We start from the raw sequence: 17,096 nt of genomic DNA on the forward strand, positions 1-17,096 counted from the left end.
CCCCCCAGGCTTAGGGGCCCGGTCGCAACTGCGACCGCTGCGACCCCTATAGCTACGCCAGTGTATATAGCTGTACTAGTTCAATATCATAAGCAAATTGCGTCATGACCACTTAGTCTCCAAAGTGAGACTAAAGTTTTCTCGATGTAGCGTTGGATTATCATGTCAGATTTAATAAAAGTTATGAAACTAGGTTAAGTCTTAACTGGGATCTTTAGGATCCAGGTTTTTTTTAATAGAAAAAGTGAGTTGTTTTTTTTTGCAGACTAATCCAAACATATACTTTGCAATTGTATGTCATATGTATGGTCTGTCTGCCCATTGACTTCTATATAAAGATTAAGGCATTGCAAGGTTTCTGTAAAGACAATTTGGTACGATCAGGAGAAATTCTGGAAGAGATGAGAAAAAGTGGTTGAAATATATCACTCTGATAAAGATTACAAAGACATTTTAAGGATCTGGGACTCGATTAAATTAATTGTTAATCTTCCCAAGGGTGACCAAAGTTGCTAAAATAAATACAAGGGAGCAATATAGCAAGTTATAAAACATCCTAGAAAAACATCCAAATAATTGCAAGCCTGCCCAGCCTCAGCTGAATTAGGGTTCTTGACTACACAATAAAGCCTCATACACATGGCAAAGTCATGTGCATAGAGCCTGTACAGCGACATATGGAGCCCCTATGGTTTCTCCATACAGCAGCGTATTCTCCCAAGGAAGCAATGCTTCTGGGAGAGAATACCTATGTAATACCAGTGGCGTAACGACCGGCTGCTACTGGGCCCGGTGCATGAGGGGACTCGTGCCACCCAGGCAGACACATATGGGCCAGGCCGGTCAGCACAGGTCCCCTCATTCCCTGTGGCATTGCTAGCACCAGGCATCCGGGGCCCCGGGCGACTGCCACGTTTAATTGTATCTGCGTCCTTAGGACACAGATACAATCGAACACTATTGCAGAGCAGGGAGCTAGCTCCTTGCTCTGCGGTTTACTAGGCTACAGGCCACATTAGGCTTGCAGCCTATATGGTGCTGGGACAGGGTCCCTGCGCAGGCCGATGTGATGATGCGATAGTGTTTGTTACAATTTTTGTAACCCTGTAACTAAAGGTTAATAAGAGTACACTGGTGGCCCAGCTGTATTTTTACTTGGCACACGGAACTGATAGATGTTCATTGTCAGGGGGGGGGGGTGGGGTATGTGGGTGTGTTGGCTTCGGGGAGGGGGGCCCAGTCAAAAGTTTGCTATGGGGCCCAGTCTTACCTAGTTACGCCACTGTGCATTACGGTTTATGATGGAATATGCCACAAAACCTCCCTATGTCTCCATAGACCTACATAATATCGGACAAATATGGAGCGATGGTATAGATCCATAGGTATATCTGTGGGTGGTATAAACCTTATAAGACTTCTTTACATTTTGGTCAACATGTCCGTGCATGTCGGACATGCATGAACATTGTACAGCCAAAGCAGTTGTGCCAGTGCAATTACCCGCAGGAGGGCGACTGTGATTGACACACACTTAGAAAAATTCCCTACCTTTTTAACGATTTAAACACTTCAGTTAATGCTGATATTTATAAAATTCAAAAAGTGTAAAAAAAAAAAAGGTAGGACTCCTTTTGTTTGCTTCACTTTGAAGCCCAGAATCGTGTGTGGGTCTAGGTTTAAATACAGGTAGCCCAGTTCCCTTAACTGGTTGCCGACACAGGACGAATATGCTCGTCCCGAGCGGCGAGCACTTCGCACATTAGGACGAGCATACTCGTCCTGTGTGACAGCCGTCTGTGCGCGTCTGTGCGGGCTAACGAGAGCGGGGCAACGGATGTAATACACAGCCACGGCCCCGCTCTGACAGCGGAGAGAAGAGAAACATCTTCTCTCCGCCGATAACCCTTTGAACGCCGTGATGAAAGCAGGGGGGACTGCACATTTATCGCGTCACAGAAAATAACTGTGACGCGATCAAAGCCCACAACTCGTATGGGCAGATAGCCTACGTTCCATTGAAGGACCTCAGGGGTGTCTGAACATATTTCCTGTTGTTAGGGCATACTGAGGTATGCCCTAACAACTGCCTGTGTACAATCAGTAACAGGCTAATGTACTGGCATATAGATCTATGCCAGTACATTACAGTTACAAAATAAAAATCAAAATGATAAATCCCTTTATGGGATTAAAAAAAAAAGTTAAATGAATGTAAAAAAAAAATTAATGATAAGTAAATAAATAAAAAGTACAAAAAATACACAGAAACACACATTTTTTATAATAAATAAACTTTTTAAAATATAACTCCCAAAACATGAAATAATATAGACATATTTGGTATCGCCACGACCATAACAACCTGTACAACAAATGTATAACATTATTTATGATGATCGGTGTAATATTAAAACTGCTGCACAACTGCTTTTTTTCTGCATTTTCGACAAAATAAAAATGTATAGAAATTAAACGATAATGGATTTGTACCAAAAAATGGTACCTACATAAAGAACAACTCGTCCAGCAAGAAACGAAGTCTCATACAACTACGTCGTACAAAAAATAAATGCGTTATGAGCGTCGGGATGTAAATAGGGAAATGTAAAAAAATTGCTCTGTCCTCAAGGCCAATTGGCCGTGTCCTTAAGGGGTTAAAGGACTTCATGGCTGTACTGTGAGATTGCTGTGATAAATACACCGTGTTCCAAATTATTATGCACATTGGATTTAAGTGTCATAAACATTTAATTATTAGTTTTTCAATTAAACTCATGGATGGTATTGTGTCTTAGGGCTCTTTGGATCATTGTAATCAATCTCAGACACCTGTGATAATTAGTTTGCCAGGTGTGCCCAATCAAAGGAAAACTACTTAAAAAGGACGTTCCACATTATTAAGCAGGCCACTAGTTTCAAGCAATATGGGAAAGAAAAAGGATCTCTCTGCTGCCGAAAAGTGTGAAATAGTGCAATACCTTGGACAAGGTATGAAAACATTGGATATTTCAAGAAAACTTAGGCGTGATCATCGTACTGTGAAAAGATTTGTGGCTGATTCAGAGCACAGACGGGTTCGTTCAGATAAAGGCATAATGAGGAAGGTTTCTGCCAGACAAATTAATAGGATTAGGAGAGCAGCTGCTAAAATGCCATTGCAAAGCAGCAAACATGTATTTGAAGCCGCTGGTGCCTCTGGAGTCCCGCGAACCTCAAGGTGTAGGATGCTCCAGAGATTTGCAAGTGTGCATAAAGCTATTATTAGGCCACCCTTAAACAATGCTCACAAGCAGAAACAGTTGCAGTGGGCTCAGAAATACATGAAGACTAATTTTCAAACTGTGTTGTTTACTCATGAGTGCCGTGCAACCCTGGATGGTCCAGATGGATGGAGTATTAGGCTGGGTTCACACGTGGCGGAATTTCACTAAAATTCCGCTGCGGACACTCTGCAGCGTTAATCCGCAGCGGTGCCGTTTGTCCATTGACTTACACTTTAATTTAGCAGTGTTCGTTTAGACGAGGCGTAAAATTCCGCTGCGGAGCATAGGCTGCGGAGCGGAATTTGGTGTCCGCAGCATGCTCTGTCTGTTGCGGAGCAGTGGCGGACTCATGGCGGAATTTCTCCATTGACTTCAATGGAGAGTCAAAATTCCGCAATGAAGTCCGCAGATCTTATGTGTGCTGCGGAGCGTATTGGTTTTACTACCATGACATTTCTTCATTCTGGCTGGACCTATGTATTTCTAGGTCTACAGCCAGACTGAAGAAGTCAATGGGGCTCCCGTAATGACGGGAGCGTTGCTAGGAGACGTCTGTAAATAGTCACTGTCCAGGGTGCTGAAAGAGTTAAGCGATCGGCAGTAACTGTTTCTGCACCCGGGACAGTGACTACCGATCTCAATATACATGTATCTGTAAAAAAACATATAAGTTCATACTTACCGAGAACTCCCTGCGTCTGTCTCCAGTCCGGCCTCCCAGGATGACGTTTCAGTCTAAGTGACGGCTGCAGCCAATCACAGGCCAAGCACAGGCTGCAGCGGTCACATGGACTGGCGCGTCATCCAGGGAGGTCGGGCTGGATGCCGAAAGAGGGACGCGTCACCAAGACAACGGCCGGTAAGTATGAAAATCGTTTACTTTCACTAGGGAAAGTGCTGTCCCTTCTCTCTATCCTGCACTGATAGGGAGAAGGGAAGCACTTTTCCCGCAGTCCGCAGCAGCTAGTCCGCATCAATGTACTGCACATTTTGTGCAGATCCGCAGCAGAATCTGCAACGCAGATTCTGTACGGCATTGATGCGGACAGTTGCGGAGGAAATCCGCCACGTGTGGTCATGCCCTTAGATGGTTGGTGAATGGCCACCATGTCCCAACAAGGCTGTGACGTCAGCAAGGAGGTGGCGGAGTCATGTTTTGGGCTGGAATCATGGGGAGCGAGCTGGTAGGCCCCTTTAGGGTCCCTGACGGTGTGAAAATGACCTCTGCAAAGTACGTAGAGTTTATGACTGACCACTTTCTTTCGTTGTACAAAAAGAAGAACCGTGCCTTCCGTAGCAAAATTATCTTCATGCATGACAATGCACCATCTCATACTGCAAAGAATACCTCTGTGTCATTGGCTGCTATGGGCATAAAAGGAGAGAAACTCATGGTGTGGCCCCCATGTTCCCCTGACCTCATCCCTATTGAGAAAATTTGGAGCATCCTCAAGCAAAATATCTATGAGGGTGGGAGGCAGTTCACATCAAAACAGAAGCTCTGGGAGGCTATTCTGACATCCTGCAATGTTATTCAAGCAGAAACTGTCCAAATACTCACAAATTCAATGGATGCAAGAATTGTGAAGGTGATATCAAAGAAGGGGTCCTATGTTAACATGTAACATGGCCTGTTAAGTTTTTTTTGATTGAAAGAGCTTTTGATTTCTGTAAATATGACCTCCTGATGCGGCAAATTCAACAAATTACCATTTTAGTTCTCTTTACAACCTTTAAAATGTTTTGATCTCTGTTGTGCATAATAATTTGAAACAGTGCATTTTTAGTTATCATTAGGAGATTTGTTCAATAAAATTTGCATTATACTCAAACGGTTGATGGCTTGAAGATTATACTGACTGTCATTTGCATCGACTATTTAGGAAAATCAGCGAAAAATAACATTTGCATAATAATTTGGAACTCGGTGTATAATAATATTATGTCAATATTCCTTCTAAGGCTGTGTTCACACAGAGTTTTTTGCAGGCGGAAATCCTGCCTCAAAATTCCGTTTGGAGGTTTGAGGCAGATTTTCCTCTCCATGCACGTCAATTTTCGCAGCCTTTTTCGCCAGCGGCCATTGAGCGCCGCGGGCATAAAACTCCGCAAAATACGCTTTCTCTGCCTCCCATTGATGTCAATGGGAGGTTAGAGGCGTAAATACCCGAAGATAGGGCATGTCCCTTCCTTCTCCCCCGAGACGGTTTTACTGCTCACCGGAAAAAGACGCCTCCGCCTCCCATTGAAATCAATGGGAAGCATTTTTGACGAGTTTTGCGGCGCGGTTTCCGCGTCAAAAAACTCTGTGTGAACCCAGCCTTATTCAAGAAAGTTGTATTGCATTTTAAAGATAGAAACAGTAACGTCTGTTTCCTGAGATTCTGTTACTTGAATATTCAGATTCTAATGCACCAAGGAACTGTTCAGACCAAATCAAAAAATGTTTCACTAAACTGCCAATTTACAGTTATATTTCAGATGTGGAGGGAACTGTGTCAAGCAAATTGACTCTGAAATTCTCTAAACATCTTCAATTTGACATTCAGCTTCTCTTTTACTGTGAGCCAGGTTTAATCATTGATTTCTCTTTTAGATTTGATGTTTTTATTAGCAGGTTAAGATGATGTTTGGATGCTTGCAAGCCTATGATGAGTGGCAGCAGATGTTTGCAAAATCAAACAAGCATTTAGAAAAAAAAACACTTAAGGCCCTGTTCACACTTTTTTTTTTTTTTGCAGGCAGAAAAAAAAAAATCGCCCACAGCCATTTAAGCTAATGCAAGGACCATGGGCAAAAGACGCTACGAAAAACACTCAGAAACAAGCGCCGCAGGTTTTTTTCTGCCTTCCATTGATTTAATGGGATTTTATAGGCGGATACCGCAGCAAGAAAGGACATGTCGCTTTTTTTCCCTGCGAGCGACCAAAAGCTGCCCAAAAAAGATGCATCTGCCTCCCATTGAAATCAATGGGGGGCGATTTCGACCATTTTTCAGCGCTGATTCTGACACGGTGTCTGCGTCAAAATCAGCATAAAAAAACTCTGTGTGAGCAGACTCAAAAGGTACACGTATAAAGTGCTGGGCAGCCCACCTGATCTAATAGTATGGGTGTGACTAATAAGATGTAAGCCAACATATAATTTTGTTTGAGTACAGAGGGTCAATACAACTTTTTTGGGGCAGAGAGGGGCCACTATAACTTTTTGGGGGCACAGAGAGGCCACGATAACTTTTTAGGCGCATAGAAGAGCCACTATAACTTTGGGGGCACACAGAGGGTCCACTATAACTTTGGCGGCACAAAGGAAGAGAGGATTACTTTATGAAGGGCACAATATTGTTATCATTACTGTGTGAAGGCACAAAGGAGGGCACAGTTAATGTGTGGCATAAAGGGGGCATTATTACTGTGTGGAAGCACAAGAGGGGGCAATTATGACTTTGTGGTAGGCATAAAAGGGTAATTATTAGTGTAAGGGGGCACTATTTCTTTGTGGGACACAAAAGAGGGTACTAGTACTGTACTGTGTGGGGCACTATTACGGCTTGTCCACATGTAACGGAATTGCTGCATATTTTCCATCTGGAATTGCGGACGGAAAATACACAGCGGAATACAGTAGCAGCAAAGTGGGTGTGAATGAACATTTGTCATCCACATGCAGCGGAAAATTTCAGTCCAGAAATTCACCTGCAGTGTGTATTTTTCGTTCTGCAGCATGTCAAATCCTGCTGGGAAAGTGGACTGAATTCCTGGGGTTTTCAGAGGAGATATCACCATCTCACAGACTTGAAAAAAAACGCAGCACAATTCGCACTATTTTCTGCAATAAGAAACGCAGGAAATGGTGCGCTTTTTCCAGAGTGGATTGTCTGCTAGTTTAAGCAGAGATGCTGCAGACATTTTCTACAGCAAATCCGTTATGTGTGGACAAGCCCCTACACTGGAGAGCCATGAGAGTGGTATTGGGAGTAGCAGAAGGACAGGGAGTTTGTGTGCATAGATGAGTCGTGGCTGGGAGAAGTCATCATGGAGGTCTGGACCTAGATATAGAAGAAAAATAAAATTGGATGACTACATTTAGAGAAGATGTCACCTAGAATCCCTAAATGTAACTGTAGTGCATTTTTTTTTTTTTTTGGGGGGGGGGGGGGGGTGTAACATACACTACCATTCAAAAGTTTAGGGTCACTTAGAAATGTCCTTATTTTTGCAAGAAAAGCACAGTTTTTTTCAACGAAGATAACATTAAATTAATCAGAAATACACTCTATACATTGTTAATGTGCTAAATGACTATTCTAGCTGCAAACGTCTGGTTTTTAATGCAATATCTACATAGGTGTATAGAGGCCCATTTCCAGCAACCATCACTCCGGTGTTCTAATGGTACATTGTGTTTGCTAACTGTGTTAGAAGGCTAATGGATGATTAGAAAACACTTGAAAACCCTTGTGCAATTATGTTAGCACCGCTGTAAACAGTTTTTCTGTTTAGAGGAGCTATAAAACTGACCTTCCTTTGAGCTAGTTGAAAATCTGGAGCATTACATTTGTGGGTTCGATTAAACTCTCAAAATGGCTAGAAAAAGAGAGCTTTCATGTGAAACTCGACAGTCTATTCTTGTTCTTAGAAATGAAGGTTATTCCATGCGAGAAATTGCCAAGAAACTGAAGATTTCCTACAACGGTGTATACTACTCCCTTCAGAGGACAGCACAAACAGGCTCTAACCAGAGTAGAAAGAGAAGTGGGAGGCCCCGCTGCACAACTGAGCAACAAGACAAGTACATTAGAGTCTCTAGTTTGAGAAATAGACGCCTCACAGGCACTCAACTGGCAGCTTCATTAAATAGTACCCGCAAAACGCCAGCGTCTACAGTGAAGAGGCGATTCCGGGATGCTGGCCTTCAGGGCAGAGTGGCAAAGAAAATGACATATCTGAGACTGGCTAGTAAAAGGAAAAGTTTAATATGGGCAAAAGCACACAGACACAGAGGAAGATTGGAAAAAGTGTTATGGACAGACGAATCGAAGTTTGAGGTGTCTGGATCACACAGAAGAACATTTGTGAGACGCAGAACAACTGAAAAGATGCTGGAAGAGTGCCTGACGCCATCTGTCAAGCATGGTGGAGGTAATGTGATGGTCTGGGGTTGCTTTGGTGCTGGTAAATTGGGAGATTTGTACAACGTAAAAGGGATTTTGAATAAGGAAGGCTATCACTCCATTTTGCAATGCGATGCCATACCCTGTGGACAGCGCTTGATTGGAGCCAATTTCATCCTACAACAGGACAATGACCCAAAGCACACCTCCAAATTATGCAAGAACTATTTAGGGAAGAAGCAGGCATCTGGTATTCTATCTGTAATGGAGTGGCCAGCGCAGTCACCAGATCTCAACCCCATAGAGCTGTTGTGGAAGTAGCTTGACCGTATGGTACGCAAGAAGTTCCCATCAAGCCAATCCAACTTGTGGGAGGGCCTTCTGGAAGCATGGGGTGAAATTTCTCCCGATTACCTCAGCAAATTAACAGCTAGAATGCCAAAGGTCTGCAATGCTGTAATTGCTGCAAATGGAGCATTCTTTGACGAAAGCAAAGTCTGAAGGAGAAAATTATTATTTCAAATAAAAATCATTATTTTTAACCTTGTCAATGTCTTGACTATATTTTCTAGTCATTTTGCAACTCATTTGATAAATATAAGTGTGAGTTTTCATGGAAAACACAAAATTGTCTGGGTGACCCAAAACTTTTGAACGGTAGTGTATGTCTTGGGGCTTGTGCCTCTGACAGTGCACGAATGCCCAAGGAGAAATGTGCATGCATGCACTGTCACGTTCCATTAAAACAATTAAGATTAAAGAAAAATAAGCAGATAACTAATATAAATTAAACAAGTCCTTACATAAAATATTCAGACAGAGCTGTTGGAAGCTGGTGAATCATTTTCTATGTAGAGGATGTGTTATTATTTAGGTTCATGTACAGTAAAGACAGTGTTCAGTAAAAATAAAATGTAGCCACCCTGTGTGGCACTATCTATTAGGGGGGTGACTGGCACTATCTACAATGGAGTGTGTGCCACTGTCTACAAGAGGGCGCTGTGTGGTAATATCTACAGGGGGCTGTGTGATACTGTCTACAAGGGGGCTGTGTGGCAGTATTTACAGGGGGACCCTGTGGCACTATGTACAAGGGGGGGGGGGTGTGACACGATCTACAAGAGGAGGCTGTGCATTATGTCACTACATAGTCTCACTAGCCTCAGTTATACAATCTGTTTAAGTCATGCACTGACCGCTTTAATTTATTTTCTTTTAATTAATTGTTATGTTAACTACTTTATATAACTATATTGCTTGTAAAATGTACAAAAGGTTTTATACTCGCTTTACATTACAAATTTGAAAAAAATTACATCTCATTGATTGGTAGAGAAAGCAAACATTGCGAGGGGGAAGGAGATGTCGGGAAAGAAGTTTGGGGGGCGCCAAACTGAATCTTTGCTAGGGTGCAGATGAACCTAGCTACGCCTCTAACTAAGGGATCGTTATTACCATCTGGGGCATTGCAGATTACGAGTTTGTTTAGAGCAGGGGTCCAAATCACGCGGCCCGCATGCGGTCCCTAAGGCTGTCATCTGCGGCCCACGGGGCACTGTAGCTCACTTGGGAGAGGAGAGAGCAGGCCTAAGGTGGAGTGCGCTGGCACTCCTTCATGACATCCTGAAGGAGTGCAGTCCCTTTCCCGCGCTGGATCGTTAGTGGTAGGTAAGCAATAGCCACACAGCCCATTGTAGATAGTGTACCCCCTGTAGATAGCGCCCCACACACCCCACCCTGTTGACAGCGCTACACCTCCCCTCCCTGTAGATAACTCCATTGGGATTTGCTCTAGGAGTGGAATCCCCAGCCAGAGCATTGCCGACACTCTGGCCGTGGTTTTCTTTGCTGGAGGAGTCCCTGAAGTCAGTGTCTATATATAGACAGTGTCAGGGGCTACCCCAAAGCCAGAGTCCCAGAGCAGAGCCTATACTAGTGCTATACTCTGGGGCTCCTGCTCTGGGGAAGCCCCTGACATCACTGTCCATATAGGGACAGTGATGTCAGGGGCTTCCTCAGAGCAGGAGTCCCGGAGCAGAGCGCTAGTATAAGCTCTGCTCTGGGACTCCAGCTGGAAAAGCCATGAAATCACTGTCCATATATGCACAGTGATGTCAGGGGTTTCCCCAGAGCTGGAGTCCCAAAGCAGAGCTTATACTAGCGCTCTGCTCCAGGACGCCTGCTCTGAGGAAGCCCCTGACATCACTGTCCATATATAGACTGATGTCAGGAACAGAGCTGGAGTCCCAGTCAGAGTGCTATAAGCGGCTTTGCCCGGCACCCTGGCTCTGGAGTTGCCCCTGACATCCCTGTCCATATAAGGACATTGATTTCAGGAGCAGAGATGGAGTCCGCGGAAGAGTGCTACTTGCGCTCTGCCCGGGACTCCAGCTCTGGGGTTGCCCCTGACATTACTGTCCATATATGGACAGTAATGTCAGGGGCTTCCCCAGAGTTCCGGAGCAGTGCCTATACTAGTTCTCTACTCTGCTCTGGGACTCCGGCTCTGGGGTTGCCCTTGACATCATATTCCGGTCCGGGAGAATTCCCTGTGTCAAGGGAGCCCCAATGGTGCTATCTACAGGGGGGGTGGCACTATCTACAGAGGGCAATGTGGCATTATCTACAGAGAGCATTGTGGAATTACTTTCAGAGGGCACTGTGGAATTATCTAAAGAGGGCACTGTGGCCTTATCTACAGAAGTCACTCTGGCATTATCTAGGGGATGTGGCATTATCTACAGAGCGCACTGTTGCATTTTATGCAGAGGGCATGGCGGCATTATCTACGGTGAGTGTGTGGCATTATCTACAGAAGGCACTGTGGCATTATCTACAGAGGGCACCTAAAAAGCAGCTGCCCAAACTTGATATCATTGTGTCTGCCAAATGCTGCCAATTGAGCAGCCCGACTGCATTTAGCGACACAAACTGGAAAACTGGATTGTTAAAATAAGCACATGGAGTAAATGCGCAAATTTCCGTTCAGTTTAAATCTAGCGCTATTATTATAGTAATGTAGTATTGTTATAGTAATGTCGTATTGTTATAGTCGTTCAAATAACTAATTGATTAACAATAATTTTGTATTGTATCAAATTTGAAAGTAATGTGGCCCGTCAACTTCAATTTTTTTTTATGTGTGGCCCATTTACCCGGCCAAGTTTGAGACCCCTGGATTAGAGGATGGAGTATAGATGGGTAGGGTGCTGGAAAAGCGAGAAGCCAACATGTCTGTGTGTCAAATTCTGCAGAGACAAGTCGCAGCTGGAATAAGTTGCCACAGTGGTCTGGGCCGGATAGAGAAAAAAAGGGAAAGCAAACAACTCTAATCAGAGAAAACATCACCTGTGAGTCACTGGATATAAATGTGCTGTAATCACTTATATCGTCTGCAGAGCTCCTGTGAATAACTGGCATCTACCACTGCATGGTCACTGTATGGTGGTAATATTGGTCTTTGTATAGTGGGTTTTATTCATTAACAGTATGGGGTATTATTCAGTCACTATGTGGTTATTGTGTGTCTGTATTATTTGGATTTTATATTGTGTTATTATTGGTAATATTGTTCTTATAATAGTGAGTTGTGTTCAGTAATAGTGTGCAGGTAATATTTAATCTTGTATAGTGGTATGATTTAATAACTGTATATGTATATAGATAATTTTTTTGTGTGAGAGGGGGGACATATGCTTTGGGGCTTGCCACACTTCTAGACGCCCTAGAAATCAGCGATGTAGTTCTCCATACACTGCCTACTGAATTGACTGCATTATTGATACAATAATTTAGCATTTGTGGCCCCACTTTTAACTTTGCCAAGGGACACACTTTGTCTAAAACCAGCCCCGGTTACGATGGCCCATGAAAGCCAATTTTAGGTTGAAACTATTGTAACCTGAGCCCACTGTGACTTAAGGGATCACTGTATAGCATATTTGCCAACAACACCCTTTAATTATTCTTGCTTTTGTTACTATTTTATACATATTACTTTAAAATGTATTGTTTTATGTTTTTAGTCGCTGGTGCTTTTTTTTTTTTAGAAAGATGATCGTTAATTTGAGTGCACTATGTCTAAAGGGTTTACCGCCCCTGCACTATTTGTTCACACACGATATTCAGTGTATTATACTCACTTCTCTCTCTAGCATCTGGTTTTTACATTCATGCATAGTCCACTAAGCATAATTGGTATCAATAAAATGAAATAAATGAAAGAGAACCTCTGTCCATTTGCCTTATTAGGGCAAATGGATGTCATACAATGGGGTCTCACACTCAGGACTTCCCTCTATGAGCCAGTTAGAACACTCTTGTGGACCCGTCCTCACCATTCATTACAGACGGCTGGCTCCACCAGGGGAAAATAAGTGGCTAGAAGCAGGGTTGAGACAATACATTTGCGCCTGTTACTTTAAAAATGCAGACGCTCCAAGTCAAGCCAGTATTGAATATCAGATTTAAAAAAAAACTATAGCTAATGTCAAGTCACCCTTTTAGGATAAGAATATTATTGTTAGGCATCTACCTAATCTATTTTTATTATTATTATTATTATTATTATTATTATTGAAACCACTGATCAAGGAAAACAACCTTAAGAGCCCATGTTTTATGTTTGTTAAACAGCATGCACACTAATCAGCAAACACAATATCATTTTACAATTCATTTTTTATAGCAGTTTGGGCACTACAGAGCAGTGGTCTATATAAGAATTTAATAAACAATAAAATAATGATGCAAATCCATTTAATACCAAAAACAAGGACACTTTGAGACTAGCTGGGCATGCTGGGGCTTATGGTCCATGTTGGAGAGTCGCACTTTGACTCTGATCTGTCCTGTAAATAATTGCTGGAGCTATGCTTTGACATAGTTGGATTCTTTTTTATGTCATCTAGGAGCATAGCCATCTTTAAACCATCACATGAAGTGGCTGTTATTGCAGATGAATATCGCAGTTTAGTGATGGAACAGATGTGTATCACAGCACTTGGGTTCTGGTCTGTCTGCGCTAATGATTATTACTAAACCCCCATTCTTTGCTGGAATTCTAGATATCGTGTATCTTCCAGTCTGCTCGGGCAGAAAGTGCTTTGATAAATCCCTCATAAGCATTTCCAGAAGAGCCTGGCACAGCAGCAGAGGTAAAACTGCAGATTAAAAGAACCATCTTCTTAACATTAATGAGTCTGACTATAAAGCAAAAGCCCAAGATTCTCTGACTGTAATACCCATCCAATTAGACTTCCAACAGATCCTCATTATTGAAGCAGGACTTGTCTCTTGGCTGCTCAGTTGAGTCTTTTAGTTAGAGAGGAAAAGAGAGTTTTGAAAGGACACATTGACACAATGCATTGTCTTGACTTCAACATTTGCACCACAGGTGATGGCGGAGAGGGGGCACCAGTCCTTCTGAGCTGCCATGTCAGTACCAAACTAACTTCCCAGCTTTGAACAAGCTCTGTCTGTTTTCTGCAGCACAGTGATCCTTTGCCTTGTGTCCTGCTGAGTGAGTTCCCTTTCAGGAACATTTAATAAGACAAGACTAGATATGGTTCATACAGCATTACCATGGAAACTTTTCTTATAAGGGTTCATGTGTCTGGTAGCAAGAGCAACCATGAGTTAAAGGTCGGTGCTGGAAAGAATTGTTATCAATTTTAATAGGACCCCAAGCTTTGAAATGTGCAAGCTATAAGACTTCAGTATTTTGCATGTCAGAAAACAGTATATTAATAATTTAGTAGTATTGTCATTCCATTTATAGAGGATTTTATAGAAGCATAGCTAGTCACTGGTGGTAAAAGGGACCAAGATATTAATGGTGTGTGAAGTTTTCTCAGCTCAAGTCTATTTAGTTCTTTATGCCCTAAATCTAAAGAAAAGATTGTATAAACATAATAAATTATTATTAAACCCCCTCCAAAAGAAAATAAAGAAAAATACCTTATTCAAAATCATGTTTTTAGAACCCATTATTAAGTGTTGGGAGACGGGAAAGAAATGTGCACTGCTACCACCTAAACAAAATGTGTGCTGGAAGCGCGGGGGGCGGGGGTTCAAATCTGAACAAGTGCAACATCTGCATGGAGGTTGTATGATCCCCTTGTGTTTGCATGGGTCTGGTTTCCTTCCACAGTACAAAAAAACATACTGCTGAGTTAGTTGGCTTCCTATGAAATTGGCCTTAGGGTGTGTTTCAGATAGGAAAATTAGATTATGTGCCCTATTGGGAACAGGCACTGATGTGAATGATGACGCTCTCTATACAGCCCTGCAGAACATGTTGGTGCTATATAAGGAGCAGGATATAAATAAATACCAGAACTACTATTAAAAGTGAGTGACAACACTGGATCTTCTCAAGAGACCAAACATCCACTGTTGTCTGCCACGGGGTACATTCTTTGTTGCTATAAAGCTGCCTGAACAAATTTGTGCATACACTTAGCAAGAAGTGATCGTTTTATCCCTGCTGTAAAGGAAATCAGCACTCAATGCACTGACTATTAGCTAGGATTGAGGGGGTGTCATGCTTGAACATAGGAGCCAATCTTAGTAAGCCTGGCAGCAGAATAAAAAACATTGGCAGGGACAGAGAGGGAACAAAAGCATTCGTCACTTAAATAATCGGAAATTAGGCCGATTTTTGACCGGACAATGTACAGTAGTAGAGCTAGAGAGTAATTGATAATAACGGTTAAGGTTGTGTTCACATCTGCGCTGTGACTTTTGTTTAATAGGTACGACCAATCCAAACAGTGCCTGACAGACTCCATTGACTTATAATGGGGTTTGTCGTGTTCCATCATGGTTTTTCGTCATTTTTACTGCAAGAATAGCAAAGCATGCTGCAGCTGTCATTGCTGTTTATTGTCGGATGTGTCCATTACTGTATGACGGATGTGTCCATTACTGTATGTCGGATGTGTCTATTACTGTACGATGGATGTGGAGTAGTTGAGTGATCATGGTTTACATTACACAAAATCCATGATTTGGTATTTTAAGGAATTAAGAAATGTTTCATGGAGCAGATACAGTATATCAGTGATCATTAGCAGTGTTTTTGCTTTGCGTTTCAGAAATGTTGTATGGATGTAGCAGACCAGTCATGACAATTGTTAGTAATAGATATATTAATCAAGGAAAAAGTTAGAAGTTTTTATATGTTGAACACATGATATAGATACATAATGAGGGTAATGTAGAGCTGCTATGGCATATCTATAAAAACACCATAGCAGCCACTCTATAAAAAATATAATTGTACAAAATGTATAAAGTGTAATAACTTTTATTTGTAATCAAAACATTATAAAACATTATTTTGTATGATAATATATATACAGATAAGCAAACACTGTCCCTTAAGGAGGTCTTAGAGAGTAATAGCCAGTACCCAGTAGCACTAATCACTAGTCACACTACACGCCGACTACGGGGTGGGGGCAGGATACTGAATCCCGTTTTCTTTAGAACCTATTCCCTGGTATAGCACCCAGCAGGAACAACATCAACCACTACTCAAATCAGTTAGATTGAACAGGATTCACCATACCTCTTATGGACCCCAACCACCTCAATAAGTGCTATCCAAGACCTTCTCGCTCCAGGCTGCTATGACAAAATACACTAGAACAAAACCCTCACACTACTGGCCAAAGAGACAGAAGAAGATCAGGAAATTGTTGGTGGGAATGAAAGCCCCCCTCCCACAAGGTACCTTTTACCTCTCCACCTTCCTTAGTTTCTTATTAAAACCCTGTCTATTTCCTGTTTCTCCACCACATATCACTTTAACTCCTAACAAACTGCTTTTTCCCCATTAACTCTGCCATGGCCAGGCCTGATTTTTCTTTACTTCTATATCATATGAAATAGTACAGTGGGAAACATAAGTAAAAAGTTAGCACAGTAAGGCCAAGGGATAAATGCTTAAACACACAATGGTGGACCGCAGTTCACCTGGTCAAGTAGTGCATATTAGGCACAACTCTTAATAAGCCATCTAGCAGTACATAGAATCCAGAGTCCAAAGCATCTGCTCATCGATAGTTTCCCCAAAAAATACTCCAAACTGGATTATGGATTGTCACAACAAGAGCACAAAAACCACTATTCGACTGGAGCGCTGCCTTTTAGGGACTTCAGAAATAGAAGTTTTCAGAGACCGCCGATATATACTCAGAGCCTATTTATTAATAATGTATATTTATTAATAAATTTACTTTGAAGATATACTGTATCTCATAGTTGACAAGGTGTGGCTTATCTGGTGGGTGTGTCTCATGGGGGCGTGGTTTATCACGTGGTGATGTTACTAATGGGGTGTGGCTTGATTCCCAGAATTTCTGCATACAAATAAACAAACTAAAATGTCTGCACTCTTTTGGCTGACAATTATTATGGTGGCCAGAATATCTCTCTGGTTATCTGGTTGTATACAGGCAGATGATTTCTCCCTTTATCACTAGGGCTAGGCAACATGTTCTGACCAATACTGGGAGTGTAACAATCAGCGTTGGTAGTGCCACACACAGTGCCACTTGTAGATGGTGCCCTATACTGCCCCAGTAGATATAATGCCACACACTGCTCCCTGTAGCTATTGTCACACATTGCTCCCTGTAGATAGTGCCACACAGTCCCCCTGTAAATAGTGCAACACAGCCCCCTGTAAATAGTGCAACACAGCCCCTTTT

This window comes from Rhinoderma darwinii, chromosome 3, assembly GCF_050947455.1.
Source record: "Rhinoderma darwinii isolate aRhiDar2 chromosome 3, aRhiDar2.hap1, whole genome shotgun sequence".
NCBI lineage: Eukaryota > Metazoa > Chordata > Amphibia > Anura > Rhinodermatidae > Rhinoderma > Rhinoderma darwinii.